The sequence below is a fragment of the Poromitra crassiceps genome, assembly GCF_964638095.1.
Source record: "Poromitra crassiceps genome assembly, chromosome: 18".
NCBI classification, from domain to species: domain Eukaryota; kingdom Metazoa; phylum Chordata; class Actinopteri; order Beryciformes; family Melamphaidae; genus Poromitra; species Poromitra crassiceps.
The window spans coordinates 16,665,344-16,675,818 of NC_139636.1; the positions used below are offsets into that span (position 1 = coordinate 16,665,344).

The 10,475-nt window shown below is 43.7% G+C and overlaps 1 long non-coding RNA gene across 1 annotated transcript; it reads left to right on the top strand.

Annotated features, from left to right (window-relative positions):
- Positions 1 to 746: 746 nt before the first annotated feature.
- Positions 747 to 3,053, top strand: LOC310792600. Its single transcript, XR_014553490.1, has 3 exons — positions 747 to 982; positions 1,795 to 1,870; positions 2,164 to 3,053. It is a non-coding gene; the product is annotated as an uncharacterized lncRNA (long non-coding RNA).
- The last annotated feature ends 7,422 nt before the right edge of the window (positions 3,054 to 10,475 follow it).

The window sequence follows — 10,475 nt, forward strand, 5'->3', positions numbered from 1 at the left end:
AATGTGAATCTGTATGAATTTTGCAATACAGATGTGGAGACAAAAGATCACTTTTTTCCCCTGCAAAATTACTCATAATTGGCCTAATTTTAATTTATGGATAATCTAGCATTGATGCATTTCTACTTGAACATGTCAAATTTGGAATGTTTATAGAAGATAGCAACATATTTTTGGCAAAATATTGTATAGGCCTACACAAAATTTAAGGCACAACAGGGCTGTGTCTACCCAGTTGTAGCCTAATTTAACCTCTGGAACAATTGTTTTGTCCCTGGAATATAAATAAATAAATAAATAAATAAAGTGCAAATAATAATAGGTAGATGTCCAAGAAGAATAAACGTGGGTCATTTATTCACTGGGTATGCAGTGTTATATTTTTCAGCCAGATGCAGGATGATGTCTCTCTCTCTCTCTCTCTCTCTCTCTCTCTCTCTCTCTCTCTCTCTCTCTCTCTCTCTCTCTCTACTTTATTACACTGGTCAGGTCTGCACTGCAGTCTATATATCCCCCCCCCCATGTCTCATCTGTATCCATTTGTCTGATGTTGTTTTTGTGTGTGTAATGTTAACAGTTTGAAATAAAGATTATTGGGAGGGAGGGGGGGGGGGGGGGGTTGAGAGTGACGATGGGAAGTGAAGAATTTTGGCACTTTTGCGTTGCCGTAGTGTGACGTTGTGTCTGCGTCCAGGCCATTGAGGCTACGTGTGTCCTGGCGCCATTTTATGAATGGGATTTCAGGAAGCAAACATGCGCCGAGTACTGATAGCAACAATCTTTGAAAAAGTCGTTTTAAACCATGACTTGTCTTCACCTATCTACAAAACACAGGACTGATTATAAAAGCGATATACGGACAATAACAGACCGGTTGGTGGCGATCATCCGCTGCCTTCTTGCAACTTCATCACAAGAAAAACAAGACGTGCACGACAACAAAGAACACTGAAAACTTCGGGGCTCTTTGAAAAGCAGATCGGTAAGAATATTTAACGCTATATTTGTAAATCCTATTGTGCTCTGCTGCGATCTTACCATTAGCCATTTCGCTGGTTAGGCAGATAACAACAAGTTAGATGGCTAATAGTTAAATGACGTTGTGTAGACAGCTTTTTGTGTTACACATAGGCCTACAAGTAGCAGAGGCTAGCGTTAGCCACTCTACCCAGTGAAGAAATGCATGGGCCATCTACATCTTGTTAAAAACCTTCCACGTTTCTTGGAGTAAAACGTAAAAAGGCATCGGTTGCAAACATCTATTTTGTGCTCATTCTGGATATATCAATACACCATTTAACGGTGTTATTCGGCCGTTTAACGTTAACGTACATAATTCCGTTTGCTTTCGCGGCTATAAACAGACAATTGATTAAACTAACGTTACAGAGTACAGCCCATTGTTAGTGTGTTGCTGCTCACGTTAATTTACTGCGTGCATATTCTTCTGTTTGCGTGCACGGCCATGTAAGATGAGATCAAAACTAACGTTACAGACCGTTACAGTCTGTGACTGTTAGTCTGTAAATCGTTTGTATTATTTATTTCCTTTTACCCCCACACTGATGCAAGCTCTATTTTGGACCAAACAGGCTTGAGATGAGCCATATGAAGCTGCTAGAGTCCAGCAGCTGCATAAATACAAAAATGTGAAATTATTATCGCTTATCGGACAAGAGAAGCAGATATTTGTCTGTTATAGGTATCAGCTCAAAAATCCCTCCTAGCAGCATCATAAAAGGCATTCAAATAGCTATTTTATTTTTCTAATGTAGCTCCCTTTGTTTGTTTCAGGTTGGGCCAATGGACAGCTTTGTCAGAGACACATTGGCGGAGTGGCAACTTCAAGACCTCGTAGATAGTTTTAAAGGTAAGGTTTCTATTTTATTTTTTATAAATATTCTTATGGAAAATTATTATTTCTTTAGCCATAGCTTGGCCTCGCCTGCCCTATTGGCACGCCCGTGTGTGTGTGTGTTGCTCTCACTAAATATTATTGCATCAGTGATGTCACAATGCCTCCATGTGTATGTGTGTGTGTGCCCCCCGCCCCCCTTTTTGTTTTAATACATATAAAATTGTACTTCAACAAACTGTAATGACTAGTATTCATGTCCTCAATCTTTCTTGTTCACCTCTCGTCCATCTCTCTCCGCTGCATAGCTGGGTTTCGGAGGAGCCGGCCTTGTCCACCACGTGCAACGCCGTCAAAGAGAAAAAGACCTGTGACTCCCTCTGCCTGCAAGTGTTCTCGAGTCCAGGAGTCCAAGTCCAGGACTCGTGACTCGACTCGAGGCACTCGTGACTCGGACTTGGCTATCCGCCTCTTCAATGAGACCCGAAACCCTCCACAAGCCCATGCCCCCCATGGACTTATCCCACAGACACTTGAAGACACTTGACATCTTTCATATGGACATTATTATCCCACGGCCATGGACACAACCATTACACATCACTTAAGGACTTACTGGGCATTTTATGGACTTATTACACGCCACGGACATTTACATGGACTCCACTATGTCACTTTCAAGGTCTGTTACTTTGCACTTTAATGCAAATTAATTTGAAAATTGCCTTTCTGTCTGCCTGATTTGTATTGCTGCGCTGCATACTGCACAAAGACAAATTCCTCATTTGTAACATGTTCATTATGGCTATTAAGTAAGCTTGAATCTTGAGACTATTGTTTATTTATATACTAGACTCCCCCTGCTAGTATTGACTTACAATCATTACAGTCCTTGATAATTACCCACCTATAATAACACACAATTTTATATAAAATTTACTTTTTGGAACACGGTGGAAAAGGAATATCTATGATGTGCTGCTGTGCGTGACTTTATGCCTGTTTTCTATTTGTATCTTTATGACTGTTTTATTTGACTATTGCACTATTTAAGGCAGATTTTGCTTTGCTTTGTTTTTTTTTATACATTATTTTTGGCTTGATGTGTTTTTTTTTAATATATAGCCTACATAATATGCAACATATAGCTACAGAGTTGTCAAGTTTTTTGCTATTTGCAATGCACAGTTGTCAAATCATCATCCTTTGATTGATTTCTTATGTCCATAAATAAAATAACAAAAAGTTCACGGATCTGTTCTCCTTTAAATTATTATTGTTGTATGAATACTCACATGTTATCATTTAAATCATTGTAATTATGTGCATTATTGAAGTGGTTCTCAACCTTTTTTAACCAAGTAGACTACCTCAGAAATTACCACCATATTTAAGTATGAGAGGAAGGGAGCCCTGCCAGTGGAGAAGCACTGCATGCAAGCATTAGCATAACAATGTATATGGGGGCTGGGAGGTGCAATACCAGCGGCATGCCATCAGCGTGCCGTGCAAGGGCCGCTGGCTGTGTACGCTGGTGCCGCCAGCGGACCGCCAGCGAGCCACCCCGGCGGACCGCTGTTTCACCGACTAGCACGACCGCAGCGGAGCCGCTGCGGCTGCCGACGGTGGCCCGCCGAATTGGTCTCCGGCTTGCCGCCGGCGGCCCGCCCATGATCTGCTAGCTGGGATTGGAGCAGCCGGCCTTTTTCTTTTTCTTTTTTTTAGCCGGACGTCGTGACACGACCACACAACCCGGGTCAAATGGGCGTGGCTACATAAGGTGAATAGGGTAAGGTCGTTTGAGAGAGCTCCGCTGCGATGTTACTGTTGTCAAGAGTATGGTCATGTAGCTGCTGTGTGTAGAGGGATCAGAAGATGTGGGAGGTGTGGCAAGGAAGGTTGTGACATAGATCAGTGTACGCTAGGGGAAGATGAGGCGACATGCCTACACTGCAATGGAAATCATCACGCAGGGTCAAAACAGTGCCCAAAGAGAATAAAGGTGAATAAAAGTGAAAGTGAACAACATTAGAGTAGAAGTGAATGGGATATCTTATGCTGAAGCGGTTCAAAGAGTGGAGAGAAATGATAAAATGGAGGAAGTAGAAAGGGAACCAGAGCAGAAACGGAAGGGAATTGAACAAAACATACTGTATGTGTCGACAAAAGAGGATTTCTGATGTTCATGGCCATGGTGATCAATTGTGCAGAACAGGTCAAAGGAAAAAAGGAAAAGATTACGATGATGATGGACGCGGCGAGAAGGTTTCTGAATATTGTTGACATTTCCGGAGAGGCGATTGAGAAAGCGCTGAGGGACGAATTTCCACAGACTCAGACAAGTGCGTCTGGGTCATACAGTATCATGAATGGGAGCACTATGTGAGGATACATGATGGACACTGTAAATAGATTGCATTATGGTGAATTTCCCCATGGGATAAATAAAGGATAACTTAATAACTTAACCTAACTATGAAGAAGACATCAAAGTCCAGTAGATGGCGGTAATGCACCATTTAAGGATGCCAACCGCCAATCAAATTCAAAGAAGAAGAAGAAGTAGTGTAGTTCCCAGTTTGGAGATGAAAGGTGTGAGCAGGACAGTGAATCACACAAGGACATCAGAGGAGCTAGAAACTAAGTGGATATTTTCTACACCATTTATGTTTTAGTCCTGCATTTTGGTGGGGCACAACTGACCGTGTGAGGCACCTCACCGACAACAGAGTTGGCCAAGAGAGGGTTCGAGCTACAGCCGGCCCGGTGAAGCAGCTGACTTCGGATGGTGCCAGACATCCTGCACCAAGGAAAAGGTAATTCAGCTAGCTCAACAGTCAAATGGTCTACTCTTCATGTAATCTTTGTCAATTCATGTTACAAATGGTCAATGGTAATAATATACCCCTAGACACGAGTTTAATTGAGAAGTTGGATATCGAAATTTGCCCACCTTTAGCCGATTGGCATGGACACAAACACACACCTTCACACACACACATGCACACATGCCAAATTTCAGCCCTCTGCCCCTACCATCCTGCATTTCGAACCCCCCACCCACACACATACACTTGACCTCACTGCCAAATTTCAGGCTCCTAGGGCGAAAACTGTGGCTGCTAAAGGGTGGTGAACCTTTTGTGGACCAACCAACCGACTGACAGAGAGACTTATAGAGCTGCTGGTCGCAGCAACAAAAAAACCCATCCCCAGGACGTCCCCTCCGAACATCCTCTAAACATCATTGTGTAGAAAGACTCCCCGACCGGGACGCAAAGCCGGACCTCTCATGCAGCAGTGCTGTAGGGAGCGATCAGATTGCTGGAGTTTTTCTCTGCACCTTGATGTACCATAACGTAGAGCGCTGTTCGCTCACTGTTTCCAATGACAAGTGTCATGATTACCCACGGCCTCTGCACACAACACCTAAACGATGAGACAGGAATATATTTTACATCATGTACATTAATGGCATATACATGTTTTTATATTAAAAACATGGGCATCAATACTATTATCTTTGTCATCCGGATGCTGTTTTCTGGGTGATAGTAGTGATATAATAATGGTGTGAAATGCAAAGTTTTTCGTTTTTCACATGGTGCTGACTCAGTGATCGGGATGAACATGTTACAAACGTCCCCCAATGGTCACCATTACAACGTCCTCTGCGGTCCCACAGAGGACAATCGGGACACATGTCCCCCGGACGTCCCCCCCCATTGGTCCCCAGTCCCCACATTGGTTCTCTGCGGGATGTCCCCTGGTAGCTGGGTAAGTGCCTAGCAATGAGCTTTTTTTTTTTTTTTTCACCTAGCTTGACCGCCCCCCCAACACACACACACACACACACACACACACACACACACACACACACACACACACACACACACACACACACACACACACACACACACACACACACACACACACACACACACACAGACGGACACACAAACACCTCCCTCCCAACACCCTTTTAGATGTCTTTCTGATGCTGCCAGGCTATATTTTAGACCTCTCTCGTATTGTTCACATGAATGTGAGTGCATTCATGTATGAAAGTGAGAGCAGAGGAGAGCTTCAGGGGAGTGGATCCTATCTTAATTATCTCTCTGAAAGGAAGACCAATTCTTTTCATCTTTACAGATTGCAGTACCCATCATGATCAATACAGCTCATGTTGTGCATTACAGCTCTCTTACATGGAGAGGCATAAAGCCACAAATTACCGTAGTACTGTAAAGGGCCCAAACCATTCTTTGATCTACGACACCCTATGCAGCACATATAAAAGAAATATCAGAGGTAGGCATTTTCCCCCCCAATATTTATCTTGTTTAGAGTTTGATTAGGTAATGATTATATTTAGGAACATTTGCATTACAAATTCTATGCATTTGTAGATACATGAGAAATAAGAAATTAAGATAGAAATCGTTTCTAATTTCTGACAACTTGCAAAATTCTTTGTGATTTTCTACAGTGTTTTGGGTTGCTTAGATTTATTAATTTACATCTACCTTCCACCACTATACTGTCAAATGCAACCAATTTTATTTATTATAGGGTCATTGGTGTTATTTACCTTGGACAAAGCCAGACTGTTGTCAGTAGCCTATGTGAAGAAGAAAAAACGCTAGTGTCCCAGGTGGAAGCCAGAAAAGGTTTTCCAAGTATTTTGTCGCATTTATACACCGAGGGTGGCAAACAGCAGGCCAACCATCAGGAGCATTTTTGTTGTTCAGTATCTTGTCCAAGGACATTTACTGTAGACGACCCGCTCTATCTCCTGAGACACAGCCGCCCCATGTACAAGAAAAGGCTGATGAAAATATTTATGATTACAATCAGCCTCCAGCCCACACGCTCCCTCCTGAGTACCTCTGACAGCACACAACTCTTTGTATGGCATAATCCCATTTACTGTCAACTTCATGTATAAACAGAGTGGGAAAACAAACTCAGTGCTTGAATGGTCTCCATTCACAGTCACCCAAACCAAGGCTTTTTCTCCATAATGCATGAACACGTTTCTCAGCTGAATGAGACGCTCCTCTGTGGCCATCCCCTCAAAATGTGCTACTCCAAAACACGGGGTGTGTCGAGCCATGGGCCCTAGGAGGAACAGCAGGGCACCAGCAAGGAAAATAAATAAATCAAAACACACACACACGCACACACACACACGCACACACACACACACGCACATGCACACACACACACGCACACGCACACACACACACACACACACACACACACACACACACACACACACACACACACACACACACACACACATACACGCACAGTTGTAAGGGCAGGCTAACATTTCCCAGAGTAAGCATTACAAAGATGGTTTTACTGCAGCTGGAACCAGCAGCTACTTGCTCTTCCTGTCAGTCCCAAATATTTCCAAACCCCCCGCTGTGGATACAAAGGTACAGTCTCTGTGTGTTTCTCAGGCACCAGCAGCTGTGGATACAAAGGTACAGTCTCTGTGTGTTTCTCAGGCACCAGCAGCTGTGGATACAAAGGTACAGTCTCTGTGTGTTTCTCAGGCACCAGCAGCTATGGATACAAAGGTACAGTCTCTGTATGTTTCTCAGGCACCAGCAGCTGTGGATACAAAGGTACAGTCTCTGTGTGTTTCTCAGGCACCAGCAGCTGTGGATACAAAGGTACAGTCTCTGTGTGCTTCTCAGGCACCAGCAGCTGTGGATACAAAGGTACAGTCTCTGTGTTTCTCAGGCACCAGCAGCTGTGGATACAAAGGTACAGTCTCTGTGTGTTTCTCAGGCACCAGCAGCTGTGCATACAAAGGTACAGTCTCTGTGTTTCTCAGGCACCAGCAGCTGTGGATACAAAGGTACAGTCTCTGTGTGTTTCTCAGGCACCAGCAGCTGTGCATACAAAGGTACAGTCTCTCTGTGTTTCTCAGGCACCAGCAGCTGTGGATACAAAGGTACAGTCTCTATGTGTTTCTCAGGCACCAGCAGCTGTGGATACAAAGGTACAGTCTCTGTGTGTTTCTCAGGCACCAGCAGCTGTGGATACAAAGGTACAGTCTCTGTGTGTTTCTCAGGCACCAGCAGCTGTGGATACAAAGGTACAGTCTCTGTGTGTTTCTCAGGCACCAGCAGCTGTGGATACAAAGGTACAGTCTCTATGTGTTTCTCAGGCACCAGCAGCTGTGGATACAAAGGTACAGTCTCTGTGTGTTTCTCAGGCACCAGCAGCTGTGGATACAAAGGTACAGTCTCTGTGTGTTTCTCAGGCACCAGCAGCTGTGGATACAAAGGTACAGTCTCTGTGTGTTTCTCAGGCACCAGCAGCTGTGGATACAAAGGTACAGTCTCTGTGTTTCTCAGGCACCAGCAGCTGTGGATACAAAGGTACAGTCTCTGTGTGTTTCTCAGGCACCAGCAGACTGTGGATACAAAGGTACAGTCTCTGTGTGTTTCTCAGGCACCAGCAGCTGTGGATACAAAGGTACAGTCTCTGTGTGTTTCTCAGGCACCAGCAGACTGTCATGTGGTACAGTCTCTATGTGTTTCTCAGGCACCAGCAGACTGTCATGTGGTAGTCTCAGGTTTTTATCCTGAGGTTGGCAGATGACTCTAACAGAGCTTCACAGAAAGCTCTGTTTTACATTATGCAATTTGACATAATCAACATACAGTCATTTCAATTAGAGCATTTTTCCACCAATATACTAAGAAGAAGGATACGCCCCATACCACAATTAATCCTTTAATTTGTTAACAGTGAAGACAAGGCCTAAATAACAGATAATGTGTTAGGCCTAATTACCCATAGGGTAACAATCTGCATTAATCTGGTCACAGTTGATCACAAATGACATGCTTGCTGTCCTTACACATAGTGACAGTCCCAGAGTATGTGTTAAAGGTGTGGCCAGAGAGAAGATATTTCCACAGTAAGGCGTTAGTAAAATGTGTCAAAAAATATATACACTGGTAGATAAGAGAAGATGCAAACACTAATATTGGATGCAACAGAAAAGTAAGTGATGAGTCTGTAATTCCCCAGGGAGTAAAGTACAGTAATACCGTCTCATATCTTTAAAAGTATCGTATCTATCTCATAAAGGCAGAACCATCTGTCTGTCTGTCTGTCTGTCGACTTCAAACTCGGGGAGTATACGCTTAGGGGGACCTGGAGTGCACTGCTGAATCTCGTGCAATTTGGACACACGCAGTTTATGTGGAGAACCATCCGTATGAAGGACTTCAAACTCGGGGGAACTGTTTGTCATCTCCTCCATCTATGGTGCCTCGGCAGAGCTCTTGCAGTCTTGACCTAGGATATACCATCTCCTTCTCATCGCCCCCTCTGCAGTGATGGAGAATGTATAGCAGCACACATAATGAAGAAACACCTGCTGGTGTGAGGGGCTTGACCATAGCCTGGAGCTGTGTGCATGCAGATCCCTTCTCAGCCTTGGACTGTATGCCATCACCAGAGTTGAATTCCATATGAGTAGCCAACGGCAGATAGTGTGGAGACATGAGCGAATCTGGGGAGGTTGAAGGTTGGGTCAAGGTGCAGCTATTAGGGTGAATTGATTGTGCTGTAGGGAGTATCTCTGCAAGGTTTGCAGTAGATGAGCAGATAAGGGAAAAAAGGGGGATTTTTCTGTATCATGTGAGCTGGGGGTGGGCGGGAGGTGTTGGGTGAAATCACTTAAAAATGATACCGTCTTATCGTTCACTGACAGCTGAAGAATGGCCTGCTAATAATTCATGTTGTATTCCTTGTCATAATTTCCTTTAAGCAAGACATCGTTCAAGTATGCACCGTGGTTTCACATAAGAAAACTATCTGTCAACTTGTGGTTGAAAGAGGGGTCAGATGAGCTTCACAGGGATTCCTCTCATGTGGCTTGAGCAGATGAAGGCGGCCATATGGTTTTCCTCACAGTCAGCACTTGACAGAAAACCCTCAGAGAACGTTGTTAACAACAGGTGAAGGGAGGCCCGCGGGGAGAAGCCTTATTGGCACAACAGTATTAACAATTTGATTGCATCATTAGCATTTGGTTCTGCTCTTGGGTGAAGAAATGGTGTTTGTGCCACTAATGTTCTGAACAGATGCAGAGGTAGCCTGTGTAAGAGCCCTTAATGTAATTATCCTCCATCCATCCTTCATGTGTACCGCAGGCAATTCTGTCTGGAATGTTCTGTTCAACCAAATTGCTCTATGGCAAAACAAAACACTCTCTCCACCAACTAGTTACAAATTATCCCTTGTAAATTCAACTCTCCCTTGTAAATTCTAATGGTTGACAAAGAGCAAAACTTGATTCTTCTCAAACAATTCCTCTTGGGGATGGAATAAATGTGCAGTTGACATTCAGCAAGCAAGCGGAAAAATGTGGGTCTTGCTCTCACCTATATTTTTTTCTCCGCTTTTTTTTATTGATTTTTTACTGATAGAGAGTTTTTACTGCTCTTGAAACATACAATTTATATAAGTTGCAAATCAGAATGACAGCAATTTGGGAACGTCTTTTTTAACACATGGAGATGGAACTCTTCTTGCTACTGCTGTTAAGGGGCGTTCACACCGACCTATTAAAGTTGGTCGCTGGCGT